The sequence below is a fragment of the Papaver somniferum genome, chromosome 4 (genome assembly GCF_003573695.1).
Source record: "Papaver somniferum cultivar HN1 chromosome 4, ASM357369v1, whole genome shotgun sequence".
NCBI classification, from domain to species: domain Eukaryota; kingdom Viridiplantae; phylum Streptophyta; class Magnoliopsida; order Ranunculales; family Papaveraceae; genus Papaver; species Papaver somniferum.
This window is the reverse complement of record NC_039361.1, coordinates 117,953,720-117,971,958: the sequence shown is the minus strand read 5'-3', so window position 1 is coordinate 117,971,958 and position 18,239 is coordinate 117,953,720. Positions and strand designations below refer to the sequence as shown.

The following is an 18,239-nucleotide window of genomic DNA, read 5'->3' as shown; positions in this document are numbered from 1 at the left end:
TAAAGATTAAAGAAAAAAGAACAGAAAATAAGACAATTTTTTTTAGACAATTTTAGTTTAGGGTTTGTTTATTTTATTTAAAAAAAAAAAACTGTATTAGGGTTTATTATTTTTGTAAGTTTTCTTTATTTTTTTTGGACTTTTGGACTTTGGGACATTTTTTTTTTATTACCCTACGGAAGGGTACTTTAAATATAAACTGTTTGCAGAGAAGGAGGACAATTACGATATTGTCTCTGCACCTTGGGTTCGTACACTAGACATCGGAGTCAGTGGCCCGAGTCGACTACAACCGATTCATCCCCCGTCTGGAACGGGAGGTAAGATTCTAAACACTCGCGAATCCCCTGTCAGCGAGTTACTGGACTCCTTCGTATGCATATATGTTGAGGACTGAATACGGACATTTATTTTTCTAGTAAAGGGCAAGGCCTGGCCATACAAGATAAGGGTTCGGATTTCATCACCGTTCTCTTCTTGCCCGCTTTAGGAACACGTAACCTACGCGAACCTAAGCCTAAAATTTTGACTAGAACGAGACCGATAGGGTAACGAGCTTAACAGGAAAGTCATTCGAAAAATATTGGTTACTTTTTAAGCATACTTCGAAGTTCTTGACGGTTTCTGTAAGTTGAATGCGTGACTGCGCCGCCTTGTAATACCGGTGAGGCCTTGGGTATCAAAGCTCCACCGAGCTTCCCTCGCCTCTATTCAACTTACGTTAACTCGGATTGATTCCAGAGGGGTTTGCTTAAATTGTAACGAATTCCCGTTCGAAGGATTAGAAGCTGGTCTAGAAACAATCTAAGTGGAGCCATCATGCTTTTTGTTTGCTAGAAATCAATAGGTTTGATTTGGTTGAGTCGGCCTTGATCTGTGTTTGCTTACCCTTCCAATTTAGAAAATTCTATTGTATGCCTGAACGTAAAAGAGACGCACTAGGTAGATTTGTTAAAGAAAACCTAGTAGTTCGAAGCGTCTCGATTACCTTAATCTAGAAAGTCCGGCTTTTGAAGAGTCTGTTTTTGAACGTTCTTTGACTGAGGAGAGAATCCATGTTGCTCCGATAGCGCCAGAAATGGCAACTTTGAAAGCTTTGTTGAATCCAACTAGGACTACCCGTCCTTCGTGTATTAAGTTAGAAACGGAGGCACCCTATGAACTGAAACCTGGGACCTTACAGATGCTCCCAATCTTTTTAGGGAAAGAAAATGAAAACCCTTATTACCATGTTAGGGATTTTGAGGAGGAAATTTGTAGTACTCTAAGAATTAGAGGCTTAGATGATGATGCTTTGAAACTTAGGTTATTCCCATTTTCCCTGAAAGATAAGGCCAAGTCGTGGCTGTATAGTTTGGACTCCGAGTCAATTGAGACATATGAACAACTTACATCTGCCTTTTTCAATAAGTTTTTCCCTAGGCACAAAACATCGTCTATTAGGACGCAAATATGCACATTTTCACAACAAGAGGGAGAATCTTTATATAGGTATTTGGAAAGGTTCAATGATTTATTATCCCAGTGTCCTCATCATGGTTTAGAAAAGGTTAGGCTAGTTCAGATCCTTTATGAGGGTTTAGATTATTCCACAACGACCATGGTTGAGTCTCTATGCACTGGTGGATTTGAAAACCAAACTGTTGATGCGGCGATGGAATTTTTTAATGAAATCGCCGAAAAAACCCAGCAATGGGAAAATAGTAGGGCACCCCAGAAAACAATTCTTTTAAGTAGAGGAAACGTTAATAGGGTAGAAGGAGGCTATGAATCAGATGCCAAAATTGCTGCTATAGCAAAAAGGTTAGAAGCCTTAGAAGTGGGCCAGACTAGTGGTAGAGTGGAGCCTTTTTGGGAAGGCCAGAATATTGAAGAGCAGGCCAATGCTCTTTATAATAACACTAGATTTGATAACCGTCAAAAGATTGACCCATATTCAGAAACCTATAATCCTGGTTGGAGAAACCATCCGAACCTTTCGTGGTCTAAGGGCCAAAGTCAAGGTCAGTTTAGTAATTCTAATGCTCCCCCAGGTTTTGGCTATACTAAGAATCCTTCAGGACTAGCTCAGTTTCAGAATCAGTCAGATAAGAAAATCCTAAGTTTAGAGGAATCTCTCGCCTTGTTAACTCAGCAAACTGCAAAATTCCAGTTATCCGTAGAACAGAGTCTACAAGCTAGTAACAGGATAGGACAAGAAAATAGTCAGGCTATTTCCGAGTTAAAAACCCAGGTTGGTCTGATAAGTGATTCTTTGAGAGAAAAAGGTAAGTTTCCTAGTCAAACACAACCCAACCCTAGAGGAGTTCATGAATTAGGTGCAAAACCATCGAATCAATTGAATGCTGTTAGAACCCTTAGAAGTGGTAGAGTTGTAGACAATAAGGTAACCATGCCCGATAGTGAACATACTGTAGTTCACCCTCAGGATCTCACCTCTCAGGACCAGTAGCTGAAGAGACTGATAAAGTTTCTGATGATGTGAATTCGGTTCCTGAAAGGTCTGATTTTAGGCCTAGAGCCCCATTTCCTCAGCTATTAGTACCAACAAAGAAGGAATCGAACTTTAATGACATAGTGGAGGTTTTTAAGCAAGTTACCATAAACCTTCCCTTATTAGATGCAATTAGGCAAATTCCTGCTTATGCCAAGTTCCTTAAGGATATGTGTACGCGAAAGCGAAAACTTAGCGTCCATAAGAAAGCCTTTTTAGCTAGTCACGTAAGTTCAATCATTCAGAACACCACAACTCCAAAGTACAAAGACCCAGGTTCTCCTACCATTGCTTGCACAATAGGTAACTTCCGGGTAGAAAAAGCTTTACTTGACTTAGGAGCCAGTGTGAACTTACTGCCATTCCATGTATACTTACAGCTAGGACTTGGTGAAATGAAACCTACTCAGATGACACTGCAGTTAGCTGATAGGTCTGTTAAAATCCCTCGAGGTGTTATCGAGGATGTTCTTATTGAGGTCGACAAGTTTATTTATCCAGTGGATTTCGTGGTCCTAGATACCCAACCTGTCCCTGACCCAGAGAACCAGATACCTGTGATTTTAGGTCGCCCATTTTTAGCTACGTCTAATGCGATCATTAACTGTCGAAATGGTGTGATGAGTTTATCTTTTGGTAATATGACTATGGAGATGAACATTTTTAATGTCAGTAAGCAACCTCATGAGCTAGATGACACATGTGTTGAGGAGGTGAACATGATAGAAGCCTTAGTTCAGGAGTCATTACCAAACATCTTGTCTGAAGACCCATTAGAAAGTTGTCTATCCCATTTTGGTTTAGATTTTGACGACGATAGCACTATTGAACAGGTGAATGCTCTATTAGATTCTACCCCTGTGTTAGACACTGATAGATGGAAAGCTAGGTTCGAACCGTTACCAGTTTCTGAGACTACCCTAATTCCTTCTTTAGAAGAGCCCCCAAAGTTGGACCTTAAACCACTACCGATACTCTAAAGTATGTTTTTAGGCCCATCTGAGACTTTACCTGTGATTGTAGCTTCCAATTTGGATAGTGATCAGGAAAGTAGGCTAGTAAATGTACTTCAAGACAATAAGGAAGCTTTAGGGTGGACTATAGCAGACATTAAGGGTATAAGTCCTACTGTGTGTATGCATCAGATTCATTTAGAGGAAGACTCCAAACCTTCTAGGGAGATGCAACGTCGACTGAACCCTAACATGAAAGAGGTAGTTCGAAAAGAGGTGCTTAAGTTGTTAGATGCGGGTATTATTTACCCAATTTCAGACAGTAAGTGGGTCAGCCCTGTTCAGGTTGTCCCCAAGAAATCAGGTATCACTGTAGTCCAGAATGATAATAATGAATTAATCCCAACCCGAGTGACCACGGGATGGCGTGTGTGTATTGACTATAGGAAATTGAACAAGGTCACAAGGAAGGATCACTTTCCCCTTCCTTTTATCGACCAAATGCTAGAGCGATTAGCTGGACATAGTCACTATTGCTTCTTAGATGGCTACTCCGGTTATAATCAGATCGTTATTGCCCCAGAAGACCAAGAGAAAACCACCTTTACCTGTCCCTTTGGTACCTTTGCGTATAGACGCATGCCTTTCGGGCTATGTAATGCCCCTATTTATGAACTTTTCAGCGTTGTATGATGAGCATATTTTCTGATATGGTAGAACAGTTCTTAGAGGTCTTTATGGATGATTTTTCAGTGTTTGGTTCATCTTTCGATGAGTTCTTGCATCATTTGACATTAGTGTTGACTAGGTGTAAGGAAAAAATTTAGTGCTTAATTGGGAAAAATGTCATTTCATGGTTAAATCAGGAATTGTATTAGGGCACATCGTCTCTTCAAAGGGTATATAGGTAGACAAAGCCAAAGTTGACCTTATTAAGACTTTACAGGTCCCAAAAACCGTAAAAGATATTAGCTCATTCCTAGGGAATGCAGGTTTTTACCGTCGATTCATTAAGGATTTTAGCTTGATTTCTAGACCTCTTTGCAATTTGCTTGCAAAAGATGTTAAGTTTGTCTTTGATGATGCTTGTTTAGAGGCTTTTGAAAAGCTTAAAACTTTACTCACACTTGCCCCGATAGTCCAGGCACCTAACTGGAACCTTTATGTGTGATTCTTCAGATTATGCCATAGGCGTCGTTTTAGGACAAAGAGAAAACAAATTACTTCATGTGATTTATTATGCTAGAAAAACTTTGAATGATGCCCAAATGAACTACACAACTACCGAGAAGAAACTTTTATCCATCGTGTTTGCCTTGGATAAGTTTAGGTCTTACCTATTAGGTTCTAAGATCATAATCTATACAGATCATGCTGCTTTGAAATACCTTTTATCTAAGAAGGATACCAAACCTAGATTGATTAGATGGATCCTATTGTTACAGGAATTTTCCCCAGACATTAGAGACAAAAAGGGTGCAGAAAATGTAGTAGCAGATCACTTGTCTAGGCTAGTTGTTAGTTCCCTTAGTGATTCCCTTCCTATAAGGGATAGCTTTCCTGATGAACAATTGTTCTCTGTTTCCCAATCACCTTGGTATGGAAATATAGTGAATTATCTTGTTACTGGTCGAACCCCTCAACATTGGGGTTAGCAAGATCGTTCTAGGTTTTTAGCCGAGGTTAAGCATTTCTTTTGGGACGATCCTTATCTGTTTAAGTATTGTCCGGACCAGATTATTAGGAGATGTGTATCTGAGAGTGACCAGTCTAGTATTATCTCCTTTTGTCATGAACATGCATGTGGGGGTCATTTTAGTGCTAAGAAGACTGCTGCTAAGATTTTGCAGTGTGGATTTTACTGGCCTTCGTTGTTTAAAGATTCCCATAGTCATTGTGTTTCTTGTGAGCGTTGCCAGAAGTTAGGAACCATTTCCCGTAGAAATATGATGCCTTTGAACCCTATTTTAGTGATTGAGGTCTTTGATGTGTGGGGCATTGATTTTATGGGTCCATTTCCTATTTCGTTTGGTTATCTTTACATACTTGTCGCTGTAGACTATGTGTCTAAGTGGGTTGAGGCGGTTCCGTGTAGAACGAATGACCACAGGGTCGTAGTCCAGTTTTTGAAAGAGAATATACTTACACGTTTTGGTACGCCGCGAGCTATAATTAGTGATGGAGGTTCACACTTTTGTAATAGACCGTTTTCTTTTAATGAAACAATACGGTATTACCCATAAAGTAGCAACCCCATATCACCCTCAGACTAGTGGTCAGGTAGAGGTTTCCAATAGGGAAATTAAACGTATTCTAGAGAAAACAGTTAATCCAAATAGGAAAGACTGGTCGTCGAGGCTTACTGATGCCTTATGGGCTTACCGTACTGCGTTTAAGACACCCATTGGAATGTCACCTTATCGTTTAGTGTTTGGCAAGGCATGTCACCTGCCTGTTGAGTTAGAGCATCGAGCCTATTGGGCTATTAAGAACTTAAACTTTTCACTTGACAAGGCAGGAGCTCAAAGAAAGCTCCAGCTCAATGAGTTGGACGAGATTCGTAGAGATGCATACGATAGTGCTAAGGAGTATAAGAACAAAATGAAACTTGTGCATGATAGGAATATTTTACGAAAGTCATTTTCTCCAGGTCAAAAAGTTCTTCTGTATGACACTCGTTTGCATCTATTCCCCGGGAAGTTGCGCTCTCGGTGGACCGGTCCTTTTGTGGTCCGTACTGTTTTTCCTCATGGCGCTGTTGAGATTGAGACACCAGATGGTAGTAGTTCTTCGAAGGTTAACGGTCAGCGATTGAAGCCCTTTTTAGAGCCTTTTCCTACAGGTGATGTTGAGGAGGTCCCTCTGGAGGACCCTGTTTACCTTGATTGACCATCGAGGCGATTTTGTATGTTGTATAATATTTTTGTAGGTTTTTGGTTACACTTCACCCAGGTACTATCTTTCCGACTTCTTCTTTACTATTTCCTCATGTTACTTATATTTTTGGTACTGTTCTTTGATTAGAAACATTGAGGACAATGTTAGATTTAAGTTTGGGGGTGGGGTAGAACTTTTTGTTACCTTTTCGTTGCAATAATAAACTCCAGAGCCTAGAAATTTATCCCTATTAAGGATGGCACTAACCAATCTAAGTGGATGGAAGCATTTTGGTTGTAGGAGTTGAGGAACCAATCTGACTAGATGGCAACATCTAAAGAGTCTATTCATAAAAGCACAGAGCTCAGGTGTTAGAAATAACATGATAGTTTCACCATATCTCGTTGAGTCCTTTTCACTTCTGTTTTTATTTTGTTTTGTTTTTAAACTATGTTTCTCTAAGTGATTAGGTGGGGCTCACGATTCAAGTTGTTACCAATGCTAGGGTGAATTAGAGTGATTGAGATACAAAAAAAAAAAGAGACCAGACCATCAGACCAACTGGAATAAATTCAATAAAGTCGACCACTGGAACCCTTGTATATGCCAGTTGTGTTGACCTAGAGTTAGGATTATCAATCACTGGTTCCCTTGTATATGCCAGTGTGTTGATATTAGTCAGACTAGTATCTCAGTCCATTAGGATAGGTTCATTTTGGCGGAGGCCTTCAGACAGATATGAGAAACACCGTTCACCTAGTAAACATCAAAACCATCTATGTTTTTCTATATCCATCTTCTTGATCTATCCATGTGATTAGTTTTGACTCCGGATATTGATGTCCATAGTGCGACTATCTGAGTAGAGCTCTGTCACTTCATATGAATTTTAGTATGCTTGAGTGCAAACTCGTGTACAACAATTGGAATTTCGCATCAGGGTACTTCCTCCTGTAGTCAATAAGTATGCCAACCAAGGAGATTCTTTAGTGCCTTCCAAGGTTCTGTGTAGATAGCTAGGGTCTGGAGTAAAAGGTTTTGTGGGTATACCTCTGGTAAGCCCTCCGGAGACAACACTCCGCCACTAGGGACACCTAGGGGTTTAAAGGCTTATTGCATACGCTAAATGCAATCGACGATGCCTGCGACAGTGAGTTAGGATTTTATTTCTATTTTATTTTTGCTCGAGGACTAGCAAATAATAGGTTTGGGGGTATTTGATAGACACATTTTTGTGTCCGATTTGTCTCGATTCTATATATTGTTAGGGCTCATTTTTGTACTTATTATGGTGTTTTATTTATTTGTAGGTATTTTTGGCTAATAAACATTTTTGGAAAAAATTGGCTCGAAAAGTTGTCGGAAAGCACCCGGAGGACATTTGCTATTCGGACTCTCACTTTGGATAAGGGGTAACCTAATTACTAAGGGGCATCCCATTTCCAGGCAGTTGCTAATCGCACCCCTACTGGATAAGGGGCAACCATCTTCCATTCAAAATTGGCGGGAAAATAGTGCAGTTAAAGAACAGTTTTGTGATCGTGATTTGGAGGAGTTTGAGGTCGATTAAACCTCTGATTTTCATAGGATAGACTCCTTATGGGTCTAGGAATCTGTATGGGTGTTTAAATCGATTAATGGGCTCAAACGACGGATTTTCTCACAACAGAAAATATGGAAAGTCACGTGTGTACCTGTTTTAGGGAATTTTAGAGATTAAAACGCTTGTAAACCTTCCCAAAGATTTGTATCTATCTAAGGAAGAGTTTAGAATAAAAAGGAAAGCTCAGAAACGCGTAGAAATCCTAAAACAAGAAATTGTCGCAACTTGGCCGTGAAGAGAAGGAAAGAGATTTTGGAAGATTTGGGAGAGATTTAATCGGTATTTTTGATATAAATAGATGTCTTGGGTCATATAGAAGGGGTGTCAAGAGTTTGGCAACCTAAGGAGAGCCAGAGAAGAAGAAATCATAGCTTTACCAAACTCTGTTTCTGCTGCTGCTGCTGTTGAAGAAGAAGAACAGCTGAAGAACATTGACCCTCGGTAGACAGTCGCAGAAAAGTGTCGTTGTTTAACAGCTGAAGAAATTAAGCTGTTCAGGGCAATCTTATTTCGGGGCAGTCTTAAATCAACGACAAAGCAACAGTTTTTCTGTAACAGTTCCATTGTAACAGCTGTTTTGCAACACCAATACACTGTTGCAAACAATCTGTGTTATTACTTTTCACTCTTTTAATCATCTTTTGAGCAACAAACACATATTTTGAGATCATGATTAATATGAGGAGCTAAACCCCATTGCTGAGGCGATAGAGGAAGCTATTTTTCCAACAAAAAGTGGTATATTCTATTTTATCTTTTTATTTGCAATAATTATATGATTATTTGCCTTGAAATATTATTGAATATGATTTTTATTTGAGTGATTGTGATCTATTTTGATGGAGTATGCTCAGTTTTAAGACTTTTGATGCTTCATACTTGGTATTTACAATTAGTACTTTTGAAAATCTACTTGTTGCAATATTTTAGAATCAAATTAAACAAGAAAATTGCATAAATATAAGTATTGGTTTAATCACTTTGAACTTGGAAAATAGTGGAATCTTAGCCTCAGTGTTTCTTTTAGTATTGATATCATCTTTGATTGAGTTTGCTATAATTTTTAGTGAGTTTCTATTTTAATATTAGGATTTAAGTCTAATTAATATCCTTCACAAGTCTGAGAATCGAACCACTTTTACCACTATCTACAAATCACATCACCTCTCACCGTGCAAGAGTGATTGTGAAAGAGATACTGATCTCGGCTGTTTTATCCTGGAGACGACGCCCCATTGACGAACTGCTTGCACAATCTTGGGCATAACCGCGAAACGTCTTAAAGAAAGCGACCTAGTCCCCGACTCAGCCATAACAATGTGTTGTTTGTTTTTTTGTTTGATTATTTTGCAGACATACTTCAACAATTGTTCCAACAATTTTAAGACGTTTATTCTGCCATGGAAATGAAAAAGAAAACGATTGCTGAAATGCGATAAGTATCATGGTTAATTTTGTTTATTGAATAATTAACGGTATATTTCTTTTAACGATTTTATAATGTTACTTGAGATTTTAGGTAACTTAATACCTAAAATATTTTTTATGTATAATATTAATGGATTAGGATTGTAACATAGTTGATATCATTTTCATGAATTTTTAACATTGAAAAATATTATTGAAGATAAACGAACGTTTTTAACAGGCTGTAGAGTTTTATGTGTGCGTCTTTAACTAAAATGAATTGGTTCTTGAAATTTGAGCCATGTGTATTAGACATCATGAGGATATTCCCTGTTAAATTTCATAATTTTTGGAGTATGGAAAGTATTTTTAAAGTATTTTAGAAAACAACATAACATATCTGAAAAGTTCTGATATGCAGAAATTTAATCCCGATTGAATTTGTTTTCTTAATCTTTGTGTAGATAATTTGGATTCGTGTAACATGAAACTTGTAAATCAGGAACTTATTTTCAAACCCATTTTGAAATTCTCCTTTTGGATTTTCAGTTTGAGAAATGTGGTGATTTCAAAATCATTGTGTATGTTTGTCCAAACTAGGAGACGTGATACTTGATATTAGAAATGTAAGATATTACGTTAAGAAATCATGATTTGATTATAGTACGTCATATTCATTTTTAGTAATGAAAATCAAAATTATTGTTAGCAATCAAAAAAGTGCACCGCGTATGTTTGATAAAATGCTAAATAGAAAGTTATAAATATATGAAGTTATAACTATAAAATTTTGAATCTTTGTTTGATGCTTCGGAACAACTTGGAGTACCAATTTTTTGATTGATTTTTTAAGTATTTACGTAAGTGCATATTTTACTTATTTTTTGGTTTCAAATTCTCATATGTTAATGATTGTGACAGGTGAAAATTCACTTACTTGAGCAAGTTTATATTTCCAATGAAATAAAGATTGTGGGAGATTAATCAATGGAGCAATGGATTTGCTGATTCCTTTGAGATTAATCTATGTATGGAGCAATGGATTTGCTGATTCCTTTGTTAGTGCGCAAAGAATAGACATTGGTTTATAACCAATTGAGCTCAAAACCGATTGAGGTATGTTTGATGAACTATTTGTAGTTATTGTAGTGATCAAATAATGACATTCTAAATTGAATAAACTGATTGTTCAATCTTAGAATAAATTTTAGGAAAACAAGATATTGAGAATTATTGTGTATGACAATAAATATGTGACTCATATAAGTTTGGAACTTATGAGATAGAATTTGATATGAAACCAAAACCGAAAAACTTAGAAACCTAGTCAAAACAAATGTGAATATCAACTCTCACTAAGAAATGAGCATAATATTGATTATGAGATTATTTGCTATTCTTGCACGGTAATTCAAGGATATCAAATGTTATTAACAACGTTTTTCAAGCTAAGTTAATGTGAATTGTTGATACGGTGAGAGGTTGGTATATATTGGTGTTTTACACCATGTTTGTTTTGATAGGTTATGGTTCAAAAGTTGAACCAAATCGCTTGAAAGAAAGTGGTGTTGAGATATACTCACATCACTAGGATTTTTGGTATTGGTACGATCTCAAAGTTTACTTTGGGTAGAACAATCTTGTTAAAGATGTCCATACTTCCGAAATGAGAAAGAATTCTAGTTTCCTCCTATCTTGTTATTAACAAGATTGAGATTAGAATTTTGTTGAATTTGATCATTGCACTACTACAAATAATATGTTATGGATAAAATGTTTGAATATAATATCACAATTTTATCATAACATGAATTGAATTTTGAATATTTGAATTATGAGATTTTGTCATGCTTTTAAGAATTCAATGAGTTGGTGATGAATATGAGCATGTTATATTTTCTTATGAACTTGGTGAATTTTTTAGTAACATGTATGTAATAATCTTATCTAACTCATAAAACCATGCACACTTTCAAATCTTACACAATTTGCAATGATATTGGATGAAATAATATTTGATAATTTTATAAAGATGCTTGGAGTAACTTGTCTTGATATCAAATATGTTTTTTGAGTCGTGAATTAGGCGATATTGACTTGGAGAGTCTTTGAAAGTTTTTCTTTTATGACGTGAGTTTAGAAAAGAAAAGATTTTTAGTGAAAGAAATATAAGTGTGTGAACATCTCTTATTTTCCTAAATGAGTTTCTGAGCAAGAATGAAGTGTAGAAGTTTCACATCCTCTCACCGTGCAAGAGTGATTGTGAAAGAGATACTGATCTCGGCTGTTTTATCCTGGGGACGACGCTCCATTGAAGAACTGCTTGCACAATCTTGGGCAGAGCCGCGAAACGTCTTAAAGAAAGCGACCTAGTCCGCGACTCAGCCATAACAATGTTTTTTTTTTTTGATTATTTTTCAGGCATACTTCATCAATTGTTCCAACACATACAACACCTACCGCCATTATCCCCACTGCTGATCCACTACTCCCGCCCACCATCACAACCAATATTAGTGTCCGTTGATTCAATATAATATAAATTTACTATGTACTGTATTAATGAAAGTATTATTTTAAATTTGAAAAAAAAAAGTGTCAAATAAAAAAATAAACCAAGAATAACAAAGTAATTTATCTATCTTACAACACTTTTCTCATCCCACTACTTCTTCCACCACCACCACCATTAACGTCATTACTCCACCATTTTCACCAACACCCACCACCATTATCACCACCATTGATCCACCCCCCCACCATCACAACCACCATTAATGTCTACCGATTCAATATAAGATAAATTTGTTATGTACTGTATTCATGAAAGCATATTTATTTGATTAATTAAACAAACATTTATTATGAAATACTAATAGAACATTTATTACTGAAATTTAATTCAACTGATTATTTTACAACCATAGATTTAACTTTCCCTACCACTACTTCTTCCAGCACCACCACCATTAACGTCATCACTCCACGAATCTCACATCCAACACCCACCGCCATTATCCCCATCGATGATCTACCATCCCCGCCCACCATCACAACCAATATTAATGTCCACTGGTTCAATATAATATAAATTTATTATGTAATGTATTCACGAAAGTGTTATTTTAAATTTTTAAAAAAAAATTAATATCAAATAAAAAAATTAACCAAGGGCAACTAAGTAATTTATCTACCTTAGGACATCTTTCTCATCCCACTACCACAACTTCTTCCACCACCACCATTAACGTCATCACTCCACCATTCTCACTAACACCCACCACCATTATGCCCACCGGTGATCCACCACCCTCACCCACCATCAAAACCACCATTAATGTATACTGGTTTAATATAAGATAAATTTATTATGTACTATATTAATGAAAACATATTTATTTGATTAATTAAACAAACATTTATTATGAAATACTAGTAGAACATTTATTATTGAAATTTAATTAAGATGATCATTTTACAACCGTAGATTAGCTTTCTCTAGGAGAAATCTGGACCACTCCTTAACATGCCTAAGTTGTCCAAACTACGCTTTATAAGGGAGATAGTGTAACAATGATTCGGTGGATTCCAAAATCCTAATATTATTTTCTTTACTAGTTTATTTATTTTCTTAGTTCCATTAATAATAGTGTAACAATATTTATTTTCTTAGTTTTATGATTAATAGTGTAACAATAAAGTGGTTTCCTTAGAACAATAAATAAACTAGTAAAGAAACGAATACTTGGATTTTGGATTCCATCAAATTAATCATGTAAAATACTCATTTCATCTCTAGAAAATGTTTATATTACCACTCAAGACAATATCGAAATCAATCTCATGTCTTGGAAAATGTTGCAATTAAAATAAATACACGACTTGTATTGTGAACCCAAAATGTTATAATTTCCACTACATCCAAAAACTTCTATGAATCGAGCTCTGCTCCGTTACTGTGATGTCAGCTAGAAAATTCCACAGATGCAGTTTAGTGTTCATCCTACCAAAATAATCAACAACAACTCTTTGTTCTTGAAAATTTTCACTCAATTTTATACTTTGCACATCAGTCTATACAACTATCCTACTTGTTCTAATACCAAAAACAGTTTTAGAAGCAAGAAAAAGTGCAATTACATTCAAATTAACAAACATACCATTAAACAAACTACAAGTTCTTCAGCCATAATTACAAACCAAGAAACACAGACCCTTCACTAAAATAAACACAGAAATATTCAACAAACTAAGAATACTAAAACCTTTAAACAAGTTATGTTTGTCACTACCATCACTAATACTTTTTCATCATCAACTGGGGAACGTAGAAACATCACCAAAAAAACCAGCCAAAAAGAGAAACACCACAAAACAAGACCTACCATTACCCATCAGAAGTTTAAGAGAACTGGAAGCAAGCATCGAGAAAGCCATTTTTTTAAATCCTTGCTTATCATCTTTAGAATTTTTTCAAAATCTGAAAATTCGTCTGCATTCGACGCTCCAGGAGAGGACTTTAATAGTCCTCATCTTCATAGATCCAATCCTCATCTTCCTCATACCTCTCGCTACAGCTGCTTCCTGATGATGCGGGGGAGAAGTATCACTATCTCCAGATAACGTTTTCTCTTCATCACTGCTCTCTTCATATTCATCATCTCCGGGAATTTCAGGCAGATCTTCATCAGAGGTACTGGATTCTTCCACAGGAGAAACTGTGGGTTCGATCCTCACAAGGGGTCGCTTCTCGACCTTGGGTTATCCTTCCTGCATGGTTCTGACAAAATTTTTGGGGTTTTCTCTCTCGAACTCAAATCGTCTGCGTAATTTCCAGTCAAAATACCTCTCCATCCTCCTTTTCTCTTCAGCAGTATCTGAACTTTCATCACTAGTATTCACTTCTTCAATGGGATATTCAAAACCTACATCAGAACCTCCTTCAGAATCACTTCCTGTGGCGCTACTATACCTTGGACCTCTTTGTCTTTCAGCCATCTCTTCACCTTTTCTGTCAGACCTTACAAAGTGATGTGGTAACCATGCAGCAAACAGTGCATCAATTCTCTTCTCTTCTCTTTCTCTCCTCTTCTTCCCTCAACCGCTGAGCCTCCTCACTTGCACGACGGTTTATTTCACCTTGAACCTCATCTCTCAATCGCATCAATTCTTCCATTGGGAGTGAAAAAGCTTGAGTTTTGCTAACTGGCATTGATCGGAATTTGCAGTAATGGCCGGAATGGGACCACTGGAACTTTCCATACCTAGAATTTCTATATCTAAATCTTCCCTTTCTGGAAATCTTGTTAATGGATATGCTAATCTCTTCCAAATTACCCCTTTTAAAGGAAAAGTTTTGATCATTAACTTCCATTTATGGTTATTGGTAATCAGTCCTGTCGCATGGTTACCCACGCCCTTTCAAAGACATGCGTACTCTATCCAACTTCCTAATCATAATTACCCTATAAACCCCTATTTTCAACACCTAACCTCTTCATTACCCATAACTTCCCATGGAACTGCCTTCAAGTGGCGCACTGGTAGGTCATCTAACTTTTACAAAGTATTTTGGAGTCTAATTAAGATTTTGTGTTTTATGCGGACTAGAAGAATGCAACACCAGTCGAGAGGCACCATTGCGGTCTGGGGCATGTCTGCAAGATGTATTACTAGATCTAAAACCAAATGTATGCCACCTATTGGACCCCAACAATCCCTTCAAATCTATCGACCACAACATACCTTTTCCTCCATTTCCCATCTTTACTCCCTACTCTACATCTCTACTACCATTATTACGTTTGGCAGTTTGTACTACCATACCTATGTCTATAAAACAAAAAAAAATCCATTAATTATCCACCTACCACAAACTACGTCAGATATCACCACCCTCCCCTACCCCAGGATATCCAACAATGTATTATTTGGCTTGTCCTTACTTGGATTTATTATCATCATATTCACGTGAATATCTCAAATCTGATGATGTCCATAAAGCATGGATACGAAAGCGACTTTCCATATGATAAACCTCTACACCAACACAGTCTTTGCAGTACATCTACAACTACCTTACACCAAATTTCTCCTGAAACCTTTCCAGATGATAGTCAACAGTCTTCTCATTCTCTTTTTAAGGTTCAAATACATAAACAAATAAACCTCTCTTACTTTTTCATTCATATTGCCTGTGATCAATATCACACTACCAACAAGAGATTTTTTTCTCTACAACTGTATTTTATATTAGTTATCTGCAACACTGATCTCAATCAAACCAAATTCATATATACCCATTTCTCTTACCTGATGGAACTCCCAAACTCTACAGAAAATAATCAAAACTTGGACAAAGATATCCAAACCTTATCTTCTCAAATGGCTGAGAAATTAACCTTACCTTCTACCCTTGTTGAACCTGTCTTCATTGATAAGAAAGTTGTTCTAGCAGAATATGATAGCAATTGGAAATGGTGCATGGTGGGATACCTATGCTGTGAAACTCTAGTTCCTACTTCCTCCATCAGGTTCTACATTTGCAATAATTGGCCTTTAGCTCAATCTCCTACTGTCACCACATTCAGTGGCCTGCGCAACAAAGTTCTTCTTCGTTTCTTAGCTGAAGACAACTTCAACATAATCAATTCTCAGAAACCTTGGTTTGTTTTTGGTTATCTAATGGTGTTAAAAGTAGTTCCAACTGAAGGATGACCAGCTAATCATCAACTTCATTTTGATGAAGAAATAATGTGGTTCATCTTATGCAACATTCCAAACGAGTGTACAGAATTTGAAGATCTCCAAAAACTCACCTCCACAATGGGTGAACTTATTGAAGCTCGAGATACCTTTAGTAAATATCATATAAAGAAGAATGTCAAGGTGTGCATCCGAATTCTAGTGCATAAAGCTTTGCCAGTGGTCATTCCACTCTTTACCAATGGTAGAACCCAACCATTTCTGATTGAATGTAGATATATTAAGGTTCCAAGGTATTTCTGCACTTCATGCCGTGTTGTTGATCATAAAGATCAAGATTGTCCAGCTTGGAAATTAAAGCAGAAAAAAAATCAAAGAACTTGCAGCTTCCAGTAGCAAGTATGTTCTCCCAGTTGTCTCAAGACTAATGATGCCTCCTCCAACGGTTACCAAGCAAGTATATTCTTCCCCTACTTCCATTACAGATACCATTATGCAACAAACAAAATCTGTTCCAGAATCTCCTGCTACCATAATGTGCTACAAAGGAAAAGCTAAGAATACGGATCAGAGAATGGAAAATACTACTCATAAGGGCTTATCAAACACTTTCCAAATGGGTCCATTTGTAAACAGATCCACTACTTTGAAGATCTTTGATATTGGTCCTGTCCAGCAACAATCAACTCAGCTGGATAATGGCTCACCAATCATCTTCAAACAAGTTACTACTCAAAACGTTATTGTTGAAGTTTCTATTTCTGGTTCCAAGCCAACTCCTAGTGGACCGATTCGTACTACCAACTCTTCAAGAAGGTTTAAGACTGCTGCTATCCCAAATACCAGTCCAATTATCACCAGAGGATCTCTTAACTCAACTGAGCATGATGCTCTAGCAAATCTTAAAAGGAAGATTAACCCCATGGCTGATTTGAGGAAACGTACAAGAGCTAACTCTAGCTTGGCTAGTATAATGGTCATTCTTGAAGAACTCGACACTACTGAACCTGATTATGCTCAAATGTGTCCTCCAATTACCAAATTGGGGGATTTACCTGCCATTGATCTCTCTACCTGTTCTCTCAATACCCAACCAGTCATTAATTATTATGGGAGCTACAATGTACCTGCTGAGAATTCCCCAAAAAACAATGGTGTCCGCAATAATTCTCTTCTCAATGCTGCTACTTCTAGTCTCGATTCCTCCCAAAATACTTCTCAGGGTGGTGATGATATCAGCGCTTCTCTTGGTGGTGGATCTGATTCTACCACTCAGGTAAATCAACCTCAACCAACCCCCTTAATCGATACTGCTAATAATAATATAAACCCTTCCCCTGTCAATAACATCAATCCGATTTCTTGGAACATTAGAGGATTTGGAAAAAAACTGCCAATAAGGAACTTAGTCTACTATGTAGGAATGTCAACCCAGACATCATCTTTCTATCTGAAACAAAAATGAACAAAGACTTGGCTGCTAGAAAGTTAAGAAATATGGGATTCCCTTGTACTTTTAACATCCCTAGTGTTGGTAGAAGTGGTGGTCTAGCTCTTGCTTGGAAGAAGGAAATTCATCTCAAAATTGTTTCATCCAGTATGAGGGGTATCTATGTTACATCTGCTGACATCATTCACACCAATACCTTCCATATACACTTCATGTATGGTGAACCCAGTAGTAGTTTAAGACAAGCATTTTGGGAACAACAATGTCAACAGGCTAACGCTCCCTTAGATGAACCTGTTTTCTTCATAGGAGATTTTAATGCCCTTCTAAGAAATGAAGATAAAAATGAGGGTCTTAAAGTTGATGATCCTGATTTTGAAAATCTTAGAAATTTATGTTATATTTTCAATTTGCTTGACCCTGGCTTCTATGGACCTGGGTTCACTTGGTCCAACATGTAACATGGTCCTGATTTGGTCCTTGAAAGATTAGATAGATGTCTTATAAACCAAACTGCTGAAGATCTTTGTCCTAAACTTTGTGTTAACAATCTCCCTAGGGGCTCCTCTGATCATTTCCCAATGCATATAGGTTTTAATTATGAGGATATTTGTATGCTTAGACCCTTTCATTTTATGGCTATGTGGATTGAGGATCCTACCTGCAGAGACATTATTGCTAATTCTTGGTCTGTTAATGTGGTAGGCTCTCCAGCCTATAAGCTCAAAGCTAAACTGTTAAGTACTAATA

The 18,239-nt window shown here is 37.0% G+C and overlaps 1 pseudogene; it reads right to left on the bottom strand.

Moving 5' to 3' along the window:
- Positions 1-1,442: 1,442 nt before the first annotated feature.
- Positions 1,443-1,542, bottom strand: LOC113276769 (annotated as a pseudogene).
- Between the last annotated feature and the right edge of the window lie 16,697 nt (positions 1,543-18,239).